Source organism: Talpa occidentalis, unplaced genomic scaffold (assembly GCF_014898055.3).
Source record: "Talpa occidentalis isolate TD23 unplaced genomic scaffold, MPIMG_talOcc4v2.1 talOcc4.13, whole genome shotgun sequence".
Lineage (NCBI taxonomy): Eukaryota > Metazoa > Chordata > Mammalia > Eulipotyphla > Talpidae > Talpa > Talpa occidentalis.
In genome coordinates, this window is record NW_023601322.1 from 40,619,053 (window position 1) to 40,635,803 (window position 16,751).

The following is a 16,751-nucleotide window of genomic DNA, read 5'->3' on the forward strand; positions in this document are numbered from 1 at the left end:
AGCTGCGGTGCCTGCAACTTGCTCCCCTGCCCCCGCCGCCCCCCGCTGCACCGGCCCGAACCCCCAGGCCCCTGCCGTCTGCGGGGCCGTATTTGGGAATCAGGCTTTAGTCTTCACCCGGTGAGGGGGAGCGGCGGCTCGGGTCCAAGGTCATGCAGTAATTTGGGTCTGGGCACAGGTAGAACGCTCTGGAGTAGAAACGAATGCATTGAGGGCTAGAGTGGATTTTATAGTGAACAGAAGGGGATTTAATCACGATTCATGAGGTTTTCTTTTTTCCAGCGGAGGTTTGTTTCAGGCAGAATGGGGTAACAAGTACCCAAATTAGAGAACTTGCCTACCTCACCCCCTCCTATCTTCATCTCCCCCCGCCAAAAAAAAAAAAAAAGTTGAGTTCTGAAAACCCAACGCAGTGATCTTTTCTGGGAAATGGGGGAGCAGCGGAGGAGAAAGGGATTAAAGCGTTGAGATTTGAGAAGCACCGTGAACCATATTTTTTGTCGCCTTTAGATAGCTGAAATGGAGTGTTGTTTTTTTTTTTTTCTCCAACAGGAAGTAATTGCAGCACACATTGTTTAAATAATATTATCAGGTCTTATTTCAGTAGGTAAAAAGCCCTTGTAGAAATCCAAAATAATGCTGCTTAGTGAAATGTTGGATGTGGATGGGCTTTGTCCCCCCCCCCCCATTAATTTTAAAATAACCAGTGTAAAACACGAAATTCAGTTTAAAACACTCCTGTTCCTGTGAACTGTGCTTTATTCAGTCCGTGTTCTGATTAGGTCCATAGCGCCTGCTTTTATACAGGACATAACATCAGTGGCACTTTTTAATTTGAAAAAATTAAATCTCACTACCTAGATTCTAGTGGAATTAGAGTGGGGTGAAAAGTGCTTAGTTTGGAAGCTGCAAATGTACCCCTTAGGTCAGATATGTGACTTTGGGAGTACCGGGTCTTAGACCAGATTTGATCTGGCTTATGAACTGCTTCTGCCCATCTTAATTATTCTTGATCAAGGAAAAATATGCTGTTACTTCACCTTGCTCAGTCAGTATTATAAATCAAATTATGTTTCCAAAACAGCTGAAAAGGGACCCTAAGTAATGAATGACATTTACCCCTTTGCTGGGTGATGCTTTCAGTTTGGTGATTTACTACAGCACAAAATTGATTGTGTTTATTCTGATAAGGAAGGTAATTAGCATTGTACACTTCAAAATAATGGATTGATTTTTTTCTGTATTTTTAAGATAGTTAAATAATTTTTCATGAATTTTATTGACTGATTTATGATCCACATAGATTTCTTTCAATAGTATCTACTGAAAGTAACTAGAAATCTAGATGGTCGTTAGAAATCAACTAGTAAAATTGTTAATCATAGATAATTCACGTAATGACAATGTTAACCCTTTGAAACCAAGGGTTTACATTTTCTTGTGTACCCTCTTTTCTTGGTACAGTTAAACGTCTTGGGCTGTATTCTGCCTAAGTTATGTATTTCAGTTATACTGAGACAGTTATTTTTGGCAAATACATCATTCTGTTCATCTTATCCTGCCTTTTGAAGGAGCTTTATCTTATACTAATTGCATTATGGTACATCCTAAGAAAGCAAGGTTTATGTTGTCTGCTTTCTTCAACTTTAAACATTTTGGCAGGATATGTGAGATTCACAAATTAAAAACTCAGGTAGACATTAATATTAAATATTTTATGTAATGGTTCTCTGGCTTTTTGTTCAAGATCCCATTACACTCTTAAAAATTATATAAGATTCCAAATAGGTTTTGCTTGTATGAGCTTTAGGTAGTGATAGTTATTTTATTCAAAATTAACTTAAGTGTTTATTTATTAAAAGTAACTAATAAGCTATAGGTTAATATGACTAATACGTTTTATGAAAAACAACTATTCCAAACCAAAAAATTTTAATAGAAAAATGGCAATTGTTTCTTACATTTTTGTAAATCTCTTTAATGTTTGGCCTAATAGAAGACAACTGGATTCGCCTATCAGCTTCTGCATTCAATCTGTTGTATTTTGTTCTGCTTGAAATACATGAAGAAAATCCAGTTTCATTGCCATATGTTGGGAGTAGTACTTTAATCTTTTTAGATAATTGTGATAAATGATTCTACAACAAAACTCAGTAAGTGGTAATTTCTTTTTTGGGGGGGTATAACAGTATTTTTATATAATAGAGTTATGTGGTGAATTTTTTAAATTAATTTTTGGTTTTTTAATTTTGTATATATGTATTTTTTTAAGATTTATTTATTTATTTATACAAGCACTGGGTACAGTCAGAAGTGTGGGAGGGTGAGAGAATTCACCAGAGCCAGAGTGGGGAATAGAACAGGCAGACTGATGAAATACACTGCTGAGGGGAGCAGCGGGCGGCAGGAGAGGTCTGTGCGCCATGTGGGACCCTTGCTAGCGGCCATGGATCAAACCTGCGCTGCAGAGGCTGTGGGCAGCTTCGCAGCCCAGCACTCAACTGCTTCGCCACCAGGGGAGGCCCTTAATTTTGTATATTTTGTACATCATTTTTCATTTTTGCACAACATGCATTTTCATCTTGGTTATAGTCCCCGTACAATTCCCACCACCCTTGTTTTGCTCCTATACCTACCCCCCCCATTTATGGTTGCTTGTTGATTTTGATTTTTACTTTATTATAATTAGTCTTTTTCCTGATCCCTTATTTAGGTTTTCTAAATTCCTAGTTGTGATATAGAATCTGAAACTATATAAATTTTTGTATGATATTGTGCTAAAGTTGATTGGTCTGTTCTGCACTTTGATTTTTCACTCATGTGTGATGGATCTAATGAACCCCCTGAAAGGGTCTCTGGATTCCCCAGGGTTCCCATACTACACTTTGAGAACTGCTGCTTTATTGTAAATAATTGAATAGTTTAGATTTAATGTGGTTACTGAAGCTGAAAGGGATCCTGATAATATGTAAATGAAGTTGTCAGGTAGGAATAACTAAGGTAAATACTTCCTTTTTTATGCTATCACTTCATCAAAATATTAGTAATATTATAGCTAATACTTAGTGTTTATAATGTTCCAGGCACTGTTCATAGTGTTTCTATTGTGTCATTTTGTGATGGATAAGTGAAAGGCAAATATAATTTAACATTTTTTTCTACAAATAGTATAATTTGACATTTTACTGCATGTATGTAATTATAGTTACATTTTTAGAGGGTATATACCACTTAATTTTTTATAAGGTTCTTGAAGATAGGGAATATGCTTATCCCTAGCTTCTTTCTCTGTGTATTTTGAAATACATAGTTTTAGCCTGCATTATTAGCTTATTAAAAGTAGAGTTTTTAAATAACAAGTAGTTTTTGAAAAGATAATTTTATTAATGTGGAAATTTGAAATTTATTGTTTTATTCGGTTATATCAGTACAGCTAGTATTTGAAAGTTTGTTGTGCTAAGTGAATTTTTCTTCAAAAACAAAAATAGGTAATTTTTTGAAGTTATCTGGGCCTTTTTTTTTAATATTTATTGGATTTATGCATACAAGAACTGGGGTACAGGCCAGAGGTGTGGGGGGTGAGAGGATTCACCAGAGACAGAGTGGGAGCTTGTGCTACAGAGGCTGCACATAGCTTCGTAGTGTTGTGTTTAACCTCTTGCGCCACCAGGGAGGCCCAGTATCTGGGGTTACTTTAAAAATCTCATGTATATTAGAATTTCAGACTCAGATTTTTTTTTTAAGATTTATTTATACGTGCAAGAACTGGGGTACAGGCCAGAGGTGTGGGGGCTGAGAGGATTCACCAGAGACAGAGTGGGGAACAGAACAGGCAGATCAATTGAAATACATTGCTGAGGGGAGCAGCGGGTGAGTCAGGAGAGGTCTGCTGTGCCATGTGGGTAGCTTCCTGGCTGGGGATTGAACTTGTGCTGCAGTGGATTTTTTGGTAATAACTTTATGGAGATAAAAATCCATCCTTAATACAACTCAGTGGTTTTTAGTATATTCACAGAAATTGTGCAACCATTACTGCTGTCTAATTTTAGATTATTTTCATTACCCCCACAAGAAGTCCCATGACTCTTAGCAGTCACTTCTCATTTTCTTTCCTCCCCAGCCTTTTACTTCCTTCCTGACTTTATAGATTTGTCTATTCTGGGCATTTCATAAAATGGAAACATACAATATGTGACCTTTTGTGTGTGGCTTCTTTCACTTAGCTTAATGTTTTTAGGGTTCATTTATGTTGCAGCAGTAGTGCTTAATTCTTCTTTACCACTGAATATAATATTCCATAATAGATGTACCACACTTTGTTTATCCACTCATCAGTTAATGGACAGGTGGGTTGTACTTTCTTTGTCTATCGTGAGTAATGCTTTTTTTACGTTTGTGTCCAAATTGTTGTGGAGACATGTCCAGATTCACTTTTTGGTTTTCCCAGTAAATTTTACATGAATATAAACCATACATGTAGTTTTTTATTTTGCAACTGATAAGTGTATTCATTTTTTTTTTTTTTTTTTAAAGATTTATTTATTTATTTATTTATTTATTTATTTATACAAGCACTGGGTACAGTCAGAAGTGTGGGAGGGTGAGAGAATTCACCAGAGCCAGAGTGGGGAGCAGAGCAGGCAGAAGGACCGAAGTACACTGCTGAGGGGAGCAGCGGGCAGCAGGAGATGTCTGCGGGCCTTGTGGGACCCTCCTCCAGTGGCCGGGAGCAGCCAGGGATCGAACCGGCACCGCAGAGGCTTAGGGCAGCCTCGCAACCCAGCACTCAACCACTGCGCCACCGGGGAGGCCCAAGTGTATTCATTTTTTATATGAAAGTTTCAAACATTGCGAAACCATATACATGCAGTGTAAAGAAACTCATTCTTTTTGAAGATTTTGCCCTTTTGACGCCATGTTTTATCTCACTAGAGGTAACTGCTGTTAACTTTTTTTTTTTTTAAGATTTATTTTATTTATACAAGAACCAGGGTACAGGCCAGATGCGCAGGAGGGTGAGAGGATTCACCAGAGACAGAGCTGGGAACAGAACAGGCAGACTGACTGAAATACACTGCTGAGGGGAACAGCGGGTGAGACAGGAGAGGTCTGCTTGCCACGTGGGTTGTTGCTCCAAGGCTGGCCGGGATCAAACCGGCACTGCGGACAGCTTCACAGCACTGCACTCAACCGCCTGTGCCACCAGGGAGGCCCCTGCTGTTAACTTTTTAGTGTGTATTCCTTCCTTTAGTGTTTCCTATGTGTTAGCACACTTACATGTCACAGATTAATTTACCTTTCTTACAAAATTTGTTCAGTTTATCTACTTTTTTAAAAAAAATATGGAACACTTCACGAATTTGCATGTCATCCTTCTGCAAGGGCTGTATCGATCTTCTCTATGTCATTCCAATTTTAGTATATGTGCTGCCAAAAAAGGCACTCCTTATTTCTAGTGACTAAATTCTACATTGGCATTTTACTTTTCTCTTTTGAGCATTTGGGCTTTTTTTTTTTTTTTTTTTTTGTTATTCTTGTTAATATAAATGCTGCTGTTGTCATTGCTTTCTTGATAGAATGTCTGTATTTTCTTGATGTGGGTGAACTGGATGGCCATATAATAAATTCGGGGAGACAGACATTGTGGGAATGAATTGACTGTTTGACAGTTGAGTTTAAAGTTCCTTTAAGATGCCTGAATGGAGATGTCCAGTAGTCTATTGGGTGTCTGAGTGATCGCAGCACTTGGGATGGAGTTTTGTCCTGGGGATACTCATCTGTACATTAATGACTTAAAGGTAATAATTGAAAGTGTGTGCGAAGATGAAACTATTTGGTAAGTGTCCTTTGTGATGGAGGACAAAACCAAGGGAATGCTCATTTATGAGAGGTGAGTGAAAGAAGAGAATTAAAATATTGAGGACGTTGAGCATGCCCTGTCTAACTTAGAAAAAAAAACAATTATCTTGAGTTTTACTGAATACCAACTATCAATCTACTGAGAAAATTATCAGAATTTTATAATTTGTTTTCCTATCAAGGTGATTATGAAAACATTTTTTACAGTGGTATTTCTGCTTCTCTTAGGATAAACTGTATTTGGTGATAGTGAATATCAGTAACTGAAATGCTACTGATTTGGGGCTTATAATTTTCTTTTTAGCATTGTTCCTGTTAGTTTTAGTTCCCCAAACATATTCGGCACTTGAAGTGAGTAGATGATCATGTTAATCACTTATATTTTGGAGCCATTTCTATAATATATTTAATCTTAGAAGTTATGGCAAAAAATTTTTAGGGACAGTACTTTGGGTTATTGTGATGTGTGTGAGTGTGTTTTGTTACATTCTTCTTAATAGTCTATTGTTGCTTCAGTTGTAACATGTTTTTTTTGATTAGTAGTAGTTAATGTAATCTTTGTATTCCTTAAAAATGTTCATTAATCTCTAAGTGTTTACTAGGTATTTTAGAATTTGAGAAACAATTGGATTCCCTTAAATAGTGGGTTAATGAGTTGGCATAATACACAAAGAAAGGAGGATATAAGGGAGCAAATACATTGATGGAGCTTGATCTTGTGGAAGAAAAGAACAGAAATTAACAAAAACTAGACTTTACTGAAGAACACTATGCCAGGCCTTATTGAAATATGAACATAATTCAGGACTCAGAAGGTTGTTGAGAATGGTGCAGTTCTCGCACTTGGCTTCGCTTGTTTTAATTCCTGTAGCAGCAGGTGTCAATCAGAGGTCTCAACCAGGGATGATTTTGATTTTAGAGGACATTGGGCAATGTCTGAAGATATATTGATTGTCAGAGCTGAGTTTGGATACTACTGGTATCTAGTAGGTAGAAGCTAGGTATCTAGTAGGTAAGGATACATTTGATTGTCAGAGCTGAGTCTGGGTATCTGGTAGGTAGAAGCCAGGATACTGCTGCTAAACATCCTTCATGCACAAGACAGTCCCCACAATGAATTTATCAGGTCCAAAATATTAATTAGCATTGAATTTGGAAAGCCTTGCATTATAGTAACTATGTCTTGGCTAGGCGTTGGGTCAGGAACCCATCTTTTAGTCAGCTAAGGGGATCATAATTGATTGGGTAAGGAGGTTCAGAATATAGCTATTTGTGTATTCCTTTTTTTTTTTTTAAAAAAAGCAGATTCCTGTGGATTGGGTAAATTTTCCAGGAAGGGGCTGTGATCATGACAAATCAATCACCAGACTTAGATTTTCAGTAAATATTTCTCTCATCTCTGGGATATAGTGAAAAGTTTGTATGGTTGAACTGGAATAAGAATTGGTGAATTATTAGAGTTAAGGAGATTAAGGATCTCTGCTTATACATGTGAACTCTGTTTATAGTCCATGAGGATGGTAATAGTTTGGTTGGAGAAAAAAACTGTGAAGAGTTTTGAGTATTGAATAGAGTACCACAGTGAAGAAAAACAGAAGGTATAAAAGCAGAATGGCATAAACCTTAAAAGAAAAGTATAAAGAATTTTGTATAAGAGACAAAAAGTGGTTGTGCTGGAAAACTTTAAGTCCCTTGAGAGATACAGCCTGTTTAGGAGAGGCCTTAATAACCTATGTCTGCTGTAACATTATCCCAAACTTGGTGGCTTACAGCAACAGAACTTATTTTCTCACATTTTTGGAGGCCAGTCAGAAGCCAAAGTGTTGACATGGATATATGTCCTCTAAAAACTCTAGAGAAGTCATTCCTGACCTCTCTCATTTTTCAGGGCTGCTCTTGGCATTCTTGGCTTTGTGATTGTATTACTTCAGTCTTTTTCTCCAATTTCATGTTTTCTCCTTTCTGTGTTTGTTTCCTCATCTGTATTTCTTCTAAGGCTACTTGTCTTTGAATTTAGGGTCCTGGGTAATCCAGGATTATCTTATCTCAGAATCCTTAATGTAATTAAGTCAGCAAAGATCTTTTTTTCTTTTCTCTTTTTTTTTAAGATTTATTTATTTTATGCATACAAGAACTGAGGTACAGGCCAGAGGTTTCCAGGGTAAGAGAATTCACCAGAGACAGAGTGGGGAACAGAGCAGGCAGATTGACTGAAATACACTGCTGAGGGGAGCAGCGGGTGAGACAGGAGAGGTCTGCTGCGCCATGTGGGTAGCTCCCTGGCCGGAGATCGAACTTGTGCTGCATTGGCTGCAGATAGCTTCATAGGCTGTGTCTTAACGAAGCCCTTGAGCCACCAGGGAGGCCCCCCCAAGATTTATTTATGCATACAAGAGCTGGGGTATAGGCCAGAGATGTGGGGGGTGAGAGGATTCACTAGAGACAGAGCGGGGAACAGAACAGGCAGATTGACTGAAATACACTGCTGAAGGGAGCAGTGGGCAAGTCAGGAGAGGTCTGCTGCGCCAAGTGGGTCACATCCCTGGCTGGGGATTGAACTGGTGCTACAGTGGCTACGGATTGCTTCATAGTGCTGCTACTTAAACCCTTGAGCCACCAGGAAGATCCCTGTTTTGCCCCTTTAGATAAAAGGGGATGGTTTGGAAAGTGTCAGTTTTCAGTTAAAACTAGGAAGTCTAATTTTATTATCTCAGGATATTGAAAGTAAGAAGCTTCTTTCCATTGCAAAAGGGTTCATTAATTTGGGCCCCCAGTAGAAAGCATTATTGAGAAGGGGAGATCAACAGAGGGTCAAGTTGGGAAGAAGACAATAAGGGAAAAGTAACTGATATGATAAACTTGGATTCGTTTGGTGTATGTGAATGTCTTACAGAACCTTTAAGTTTAGGGATCTGTGCAAATGGAAGGTTTTCAGAGAGAATTCTGATGCTATTGGTAGATTCTGTAGAACCTGCTTTGAGTCAGGCTCAAGATGAGTATTGCTGAAAAGTTATTTTATTGTCTCAGAAGCACAGTTGGCTAGGTGACTTTCTGAATTTGCACAAGTGTTTTATTGAATGAAAAGAAGTTTTGTAGTAGCCTCTAGAAACAACCCTTTAAATTATTTTGGAATTGAGAGGTATTCTGAGTTGGATTTTGCAGTAAATCTTCTGATAGAATTACCTTGGGATGGCCAAACATTTCCAGTGATTTTTGAAATAGCAAGAGCAGAGTGGACAAAATAATCCTATGGTTATATAGGGGGAAAAAAGCTCCTTAAATTTGAAGTGTTTTTCTTTGAGGAGGGTGAATGGTTATGATGAGGTGATAGAATAATTGTACTTACTTTACTGGCCCAGGTCATGTATTAATTCAGTCATCTCTGTGTTCCTCTCATCAGTTTTATTTGGTTGCAGTGGACCATTTGTCTGTGCTCATGTTCTGTTAAAAATAACTAATTTATGCTTTTCATATATTTTTTGTATATGAGATTAGGAGTTTGTGTGTGAGTGTTTGCATGCACTTTTTTGCACATTAATTTTGTTATCAAAACAAATGTATTATCTTGGGTAACTTGTTTTTTGCTGCATTCTAGAACAAAAAAATTTTCAGTTACATACATATTGTGATTTGCTTTAGTAAGCTTCGTAGATGCTGTTTTTACACTTTAAAGGCAGCATCTAGTAAGCCAGTCTTGCCTCTTTTTCCCCCAGTAGCATGTGATCACATTGTGTCACAATTTGTTAATTCTCACAATATTTCAATGTTTTCATTATTATATCTTTGCGCTTTGTGATTAGTTATCTTTATTGTTACTATTGTAATTTAGGGGCACCGCAAACTGTCCCCTATGAGACAGCAAACTTAACTGATACATGTATGTTGTAATTGCTGCGTGAACCAGAAGTTCCCCCATCTCTCTCCCTCTCCTTGCACCTCCCTATTCCCAACACAGCAATATTGAAGTCAGTCCAATTAATAACTGTAATGTCCTTTAAGTGCTTGAGTAAAAGGAAGAGTCACATAGTCTTTCACTTTAAATCAGAAGCTAGTAATAATTAATCTTAGTGAGAAAACATGTCACAAACTGAGATAGACTAAAAGCTAGACCTTTGCATCAGTCAAGTTATGAATGCAAAAGAAAGGTTCTTGAAGGAAATTAAAAGTACTACTTCAGTGAATGTACTAGTGACAAAAAAGTTAGAAAACCTCATTGCTAATATGGAGAAAGTTTAGTGGCCTGGATAGAAGATAAAAAATTCTCATCAGCCAGAGCCTACTCCAGTGCAAGGTACTAACTCTCTTCCAGTCTGTGAAGGCTGATAAGAGGTGAGGAGGCTGCCAAAGAAGTTTGAAGCTAGCAGAGATTGGTTTATGAGATTTAGGGAAAGAAACCATCTCTAACATTGAAGTGCAAAACGAAGGAGCAAGTGATCCAGAAGATCTGAAATAGCTGATGAAAGTGGCTACACTAAACAGCATATTTTTAGTGCAGATGAAACAACAATCTATTGGAAGAGGATGCTATCTACGATTTTTATAGCTACAAAGGAGAAGTCAGTGCCTAGCTTCAAAACTTCAGAGGACAGACTGACTTTTTAGTTAAGGGTTAATGCAGTGGTGACTTTAAGTTGAAGCCAGTACTTATTACCATTATGAAAATCTAGGACCCTTAAGTACTGTATTAAATCTACTTTGCCTGTACTCTGTGACAACAAAACTTAGATGACAGCACATCTGTTTACAACCTGTTTTTTTGTTTTTAAGGTTTTTTTTCCCCCCAAGATTTATTTATTTATGAATATAAGAGTTGGGATATAGGCCAGAGGTGCTGGGCCGGGGGCAAGCGGCGGGGGTGGGGGGCGGATTGTGGTGGTGAGAGGATTCATCAGAGAAAGAGTGGGGAGCAGAACAGGCAGATTGACTAAAATACACTGCTCTGGGGAGCAGCAGGTGAGACGGGAGAGGTCTGTGGCGCCGTGTGCGTTAACTCCCTGGCTGGGGATCAAACTTGTGCTGCAGTGGCTGTGGATAGCTTCATAGTGCTGAGACTTGACCCTTTTCACCACCAGGGAGGTCCTACAACATGGTTTGCTAAGTATTTTTTTTTTAAAGATTTGTTTATACAAGAACTGGGGTACAGGTCAGAGGCGCAGGAGGGTGAGAGAATTCACCAAAGACAAAGCGTCGTCGAGCAGAACAGGCAGACAGACCAAAGACACTGCTGAGGGGAGCAGTGGGTGGGGCAGGAGAGGTCTGATGCGCCATGTGGGTTCCTCTCACAGCCGTGAATTGAACCCGCGCTGCAGAGGCTGCGGACAGCTTCACAGCATGGTGCTCAACCTGCTGTGCCATGAGGGAGGCCCTGTTTGCTAAATATTATAAGACCTACTCAAGATTCCTTTCAAAGCATGATTGCTTGTTGATAATGCATCTGAACACCCAAGAACTCTGATAGAGATATGCAGAGATTAATGTTTTTCATTCCTGCTAACACAGCATCCATTCTGCAGACCATGGATCAAGGAGTAATTTCAACCCCTGTCTTATTAATTTAAAAGTAAATTTCTTAAGGCTATAGCTGCCATAGATAGTGATTCCTTTGATGGATCTGTAAATTGAAAACCTTCTGGAAAGGATTCATCATTCTAGATGCCATTAGGAATGTCTGTGATTATTGAGAGAGGATCAGAATAGCAACAGGAGTTTGGCAGAGACTGATCTAACCCAAGAGGGTTAGAATTCCTTATAAATACATACCAAAAAATCCTCAAAAAAAAAAAAAAAATCCTCATACACTTGCACACTGAATGTAGCAACATAGGAAGGAGATTATATACCATGACCAAGTGGGCTTTATCCTACCAGTGCAAACGTGTTCAACATATGAAGATAACTTAGTGGGGTACACCATGTTAAGAGAAAAAGGGGGGAAACCCATGTGGTCAACTCAATAGATGCAGAGAAAGTTTTGTCAAACTTTTAACACCTGTCTATAAGTGATAAAAACACTCAATAAATCTAGTACTAGAAGAGCATCTGTGAAAAGCCTACATCTAACATCATACTCAGCAGTGAGACTGAAAGCTTTCCCCCTAAGATCAACAATAAGACAAGGATATCTCCTCTTGCCACTTTTATTCAAATTGTATTGGATATTAGCTAGAATATTAGTGAGAGGAAAAAAAAGAAGGAAAAAGGCATATTTATCAAATAAAGGAATAAGTAAAACCATCTCTATTTGCAGGTGACATGATCTTGTATGTCACAAGAGGATCTTGACATGATCCTCTTGTAGGAGAGGAACCTTCAAAAAAAAAAAAAAACCCACAACAAAACCTATTAAAACTAGTAAATCAGTTCAAATTGCAGGGTTACAGATACAAGATCAGTGTACAAAACACAGTTGTATTTATGCACACTATTCCTGAACCACCTGAAAAGGAAATTAAGAAAATAATTTCTTTTATAACAGAATCACAAACAATGTAATGTTTAGGAATAAATTTAACAAAAGAAGTGCAAGATGTACATTGAAAATTATAGCACATTATTTAAAAATTAAAAATAATCTAAAAGATGAAAAGAATATGTCTAAGGATTGGGAGACTTCTTAGGAGACAATAATCCTCAAATCTACAAATTTCAGTTCTATCCCTATCACATTTCTAGCTCTTTTTTCCCTGTAGAAATTGACAAACTGATCAGCAAATTAATTCTGGACAACCAAAACAATCTGGAAAAATAATAGCAAAGTTGAGCAATTCACTCTTCCTCAGTTTAAAAACTTGCTAAAAAGTCAGGCCTCCCTGGTGGCGCAAGGGGTCAAGCACAGAACTATGAAGCTATCCGCAGTCTCTGCAGCATGTGTTCAATCCCTGGCCAGCCAGGGAACTAACCCACATGGCGCAGCAGACCTCTCCTGAGTAGCCCACTGCTCCCCTCAGCAGTGTATTTCAGTCAGTCTGCCTGTTCTTTTCCCCACTCTGTGTCTGGTGAATCCTCTCCCCCCCACACCTCTGGCCTGTACCCCAGTTTTTGTATGTATAAATACATCTTTAAAAACAAAACTTACTAAAAAGTTAACAGTAATCAAGACTGTCAAGATCATATGGATCCATGGAATCAATTTAGAGTCCAGGAATAAACCCATACATTTATGGGCAATTGATTTTCAACAAGCAGGTTAAGACAGTAGATAAAGAATGGTATTTTTAAAAATTGGCTATCCACCTGCAGAATAATGAAATTTTTCTCATACCACAAAATGAATTCAAGATGGATCAAAGAGGCCTCCCTGGTGGCACAAGGGGTTAAGACGCAGCCTATGAGGCTGTCTGTAGCCACTGCAGCATGAGTTTGATCCACGGCCAGGGAGCGACCCACATGGCATAGCATGACCTCTCCTGACTTGCCCGCTGCTCCCCTCAGCAGTGTATTTCATTCGGTCTGCCTGTTCTGCTCCCCACTCTTACTCTGGTGAATCCTCTCACCCCTGCACCTCTGGCCTGTACCCCAGTACTTTTATGCATAAGTAAATCAATCTTTAAAAAGAAAAGATGGATCAAAGATCTAAATGTAAACTAAAACTAGAAAACTCAAAGAAGAACACATAGATGTAAATATTTATAGTCTTGGATTAGGTGGTAGTTTCCTAGCTACAACAGCTAAATCAAAAAAACAAAAGATACATTAATTGGACTTCACCCAAAATTAAAACACAGATAAAAGAATTGGAGAAAATGTTTGCGAACTATATACATCTGATGTGAATCTTATAGCCACATAAAGAATTGTTACAACTCAATAAGAAAAAGAATGATGACCTTAGTTTTATAAAAATGAAAAAGAACTTCGAAGACATTTTTCTAAAAAAGAAATAGTCGTGATTAATAAGCACATGAGAAAAATCTCAGTATAATTATTCATTAGGAAAATCATATCGAACTTACAGTGAAATACCATTTTGTGCCACAAAAGAATGTAGAAAGTGTTAAGCATGTAACCCATACATAATTGATGGGATTGTAAAATTATTCAGCTGGTTTGGAAAATAATCCAACAAAATTAAACATATAGTTAGTTACCATATGGCCCAGCAGTTAAACTCTTAGTTATATACCCAAGAGACTTGAAACCATGTTTACACAAAAGCTCATTCAGGATTGTTCATAGCAGAATTGTTTGTTCATGATAGCCCTAAGTAGAAACAACCCATCAAACTTTATGACTGATGGTTGTATATAGACACAAGGACATAGCCTTGAGCCACAAAAGAAATTATTTTTGGTACATGCTACAACGTTGCTTGAACTTTTAAAAAACATTATGCTAAGTGAAAGACGCCAGTCACAAAAGGCCAGATGTTCCATGATTCCAGTTACATGAACTGTCCAGAATAGTCAAATCTGTAGAAACAAAGTAGTTTTGTAGTTGCCAGGGGTTAGGGGTAGAGAGAAATGGGGAAATGACTGCTAATGGGTACAGGGTTTCTTTTGGGGGTGATGAAAATATTCTGGAGTTAGACACCAGCAACTGTATAACTCTGCATATACTGAAGACCATTATATTTTATGTCATAAAGTGGTGAATTTTATGGTATGGAAATTATATCAATTATAAGATGATTTTTTTTCAAAGATTTATTTATGCATAAAAGAACTGTGGAGTAGGCAAAGGTGAGAGGGTTAGAGGATTCACCAGAGACAGAGTGGGGAGCAGAACAGTCAGATTGCCAGAAATACACTGCTGAGGGGAGCAGCCTGCGAGACTGGAGAGGTTTGCTGCACAATGTGGGTTAACTCAAACTGAGGTGGCTGGTGATAGCTTGATAGCGCTGTGTCTTTAACACCTACACCACCAGGGAGGCCCATATAAGATTATTTTTAAAAATCACTTAAAATATATGGAATGAAATATTAAAATATTTTAATAAGATTTAAGTGTGTTTTATTATAAAGCACTGTGGGAATTGGATGTATTCTTAAATTCTTGCTATTTTTTAACATTTGTCTTATAAATTATTTTTCTACAATAAAACAAATATTTTGGGTTTCTGCACTGATCATTTTTTATGATGTTCAATTACAGTTGTTTTGCCCCATAGTGATTTCATTATGCTAGTATTATTTAACTAGCTTTTATTTTAGGGGGAATCATGTCAGCTTGTTAACAGGTCAAAGAATGTGTCTTGGTTCTTGATTGCAAGATTTTAGTAGGAGAGAGGGTAATGAAGTTATATAATGCTAGATTAGGTACAGTTTAGCATGTAAGGTAAACTAAAGTGATCATTAGCATATCTGAATAAAGTATTGATAACTACTGTAAATTTTTGTATCACTATACCTCTTTTCTAAGGTAGATCCCAACTGCCAGATATTTTGCTATATAAAAATTTTTAGAAATTGGGAGTGGGGGGGAAGAATAAGGAAATAAGGTAATTTATTATTTAAAAAATTAGAAGTCTTATTACTGAAGTAATAAAGGAAATAAAATGGACTGTCTTCATTTTTTTCAAGTTATTATACCTTTGAAGATTAATCTTGAGTAAATTTAGAGCTTCCAAGAAAATAAAAAACCTTAATTGTTAGATGTATTAATTTTAATGCATATATGTACAGAAATGATCCTAGAATTCAGGGTTTATAACAGCAATTAATTTTTCTTGCTTACACATAGAGCAGCTGTGTGTTAAGTGATTTAAATTAGACTTGACAAGGCAACTCTGTTTTAAGTGTGGGTGTGGGAGTCTTTATTTCCCATTGTAATTTAAGCTTGACACTTCATCTGGAGCCTAGTGACCATTTAGTGCTGTTTTTGTATTTTCATGTTTTTGTAAAGATTATTTTGCTTCAGCTGTGGAATTCTTTTTTTTTTTTAAATATTAGTTCCCAGCATACAAGAAGTATTAGAAAAACATCATTTATTAGAAGCATCATCAGTCAACTTAAAGAGAAAAGTGCTATGTGATTTCTCTTTCAGTCAGGTAAATACCTTTACTTTTATAATTTAGCACCTTCCAAGATGATCAGTGTACCAAATATACTTTTTATTTGCGGAGAAATGTAACCCTTGTTTGAAAAAAATCTTAATAAAACATTTAAGTAGATTTAGTGAAAAGCTTTTTTCCACACTTTTGACACTTCTGTTACTCGGAAATCTTAAGAAACTTCTCATACCTAGTGTGCATCAGCAGGTATGTTTTAATACATGTCCTTTCCATTTTTTACACTAAGGGAAGCTTGCTATACATCCTGTTCTGTGCCTTTTTTTTTTTTTAATAGTTTCTTGATTATAGACCCACATCAATTATTTATAGCTTGTATTTTGGCACAACTTTATAGTTTATGTGCAAATAAACTCTCTTAAAATGTACATTTTTGACATATTTACACACTCTTGTAACTACTACCACAGTCAAGATACAAAACAATTTCCATCACCTCCAAAAGTCCTCTCTCCTTCCACCCTTTACCATGAACAGTGACCATTTGCTTTCTGTTACTGTAGATGAGTTTGCCTTTTCTAGCCTTTAATAAAAAGTGGAATCACATACCATGTACTTTGTGTCTAGCTTTTATCACTGAGCATAATGATTGTGAGATTCACCAGTATTATTCCACTAGTTTATTCCTTTTGACTGCTGAGTAGTTTTCTGTTACACAGAATCGTCACTTAATATTGTTGATAGCTTCTTAGAAACTGACGGTTATTAACTAAGGCGTATTCTTGAGTAATCAGTCATTTCATTCAACACTGGCTAGGACTTTTTCCTTCTCATCATGTTAATGAATGATGTTGAATGAAACAATATTTGAGGAACTGCTGTGTATTGCTACAACATATTTTGTTTTATTAATTCACCAAACTTGTAGGTTGCTTTCAGATTTTGG

At 37.2% G+C, this 16,751-nt stretch overlaps 1 protein-coding gene and 1 non-coding gene across 9 annotated transcripts in view; one reads left to right on the forward strand and one right to left on the reverse strand.

Moving 5' to 3' along the window:
* ESCO1 (establishment of sister chromatid cohesion N-acetyltransferase 1) overlaps positions 1-16,751 on the forward strand; it is a 61,984-nt gene that overhangs the window by 813 nt on the left and 44,420 nt on the right. The window contains exons 2-3 of one of the 8 annotated variants that reach the window (XM_054694149.1): positions 1,997-2,153; positions 15,747-15,844. The exons of 5 other annotated variants lie outside the window; for them this stretch is intronic. The gene's annotated coding sequence lies outside the window, so the exon portion shown is untranslated. The remainder of the gene's footprint in view (positions 1-1,996; positions 2,154-15,746; positions 15,845-16,751) is intronic. 2 more of the 8 variants (XM_054694152.1, XM_054694150.1) reach the window with 2 other exon arrangements.
* LOC119243913 (U6 spliceosomal RNA) lies at positions 5,337-5,443 on the reverse strand. The gene has a single exon (XR_005124897.1). It is a non-coding gene; the product is annotated as a U6 spliceosomal RNA (small nuclear RNA).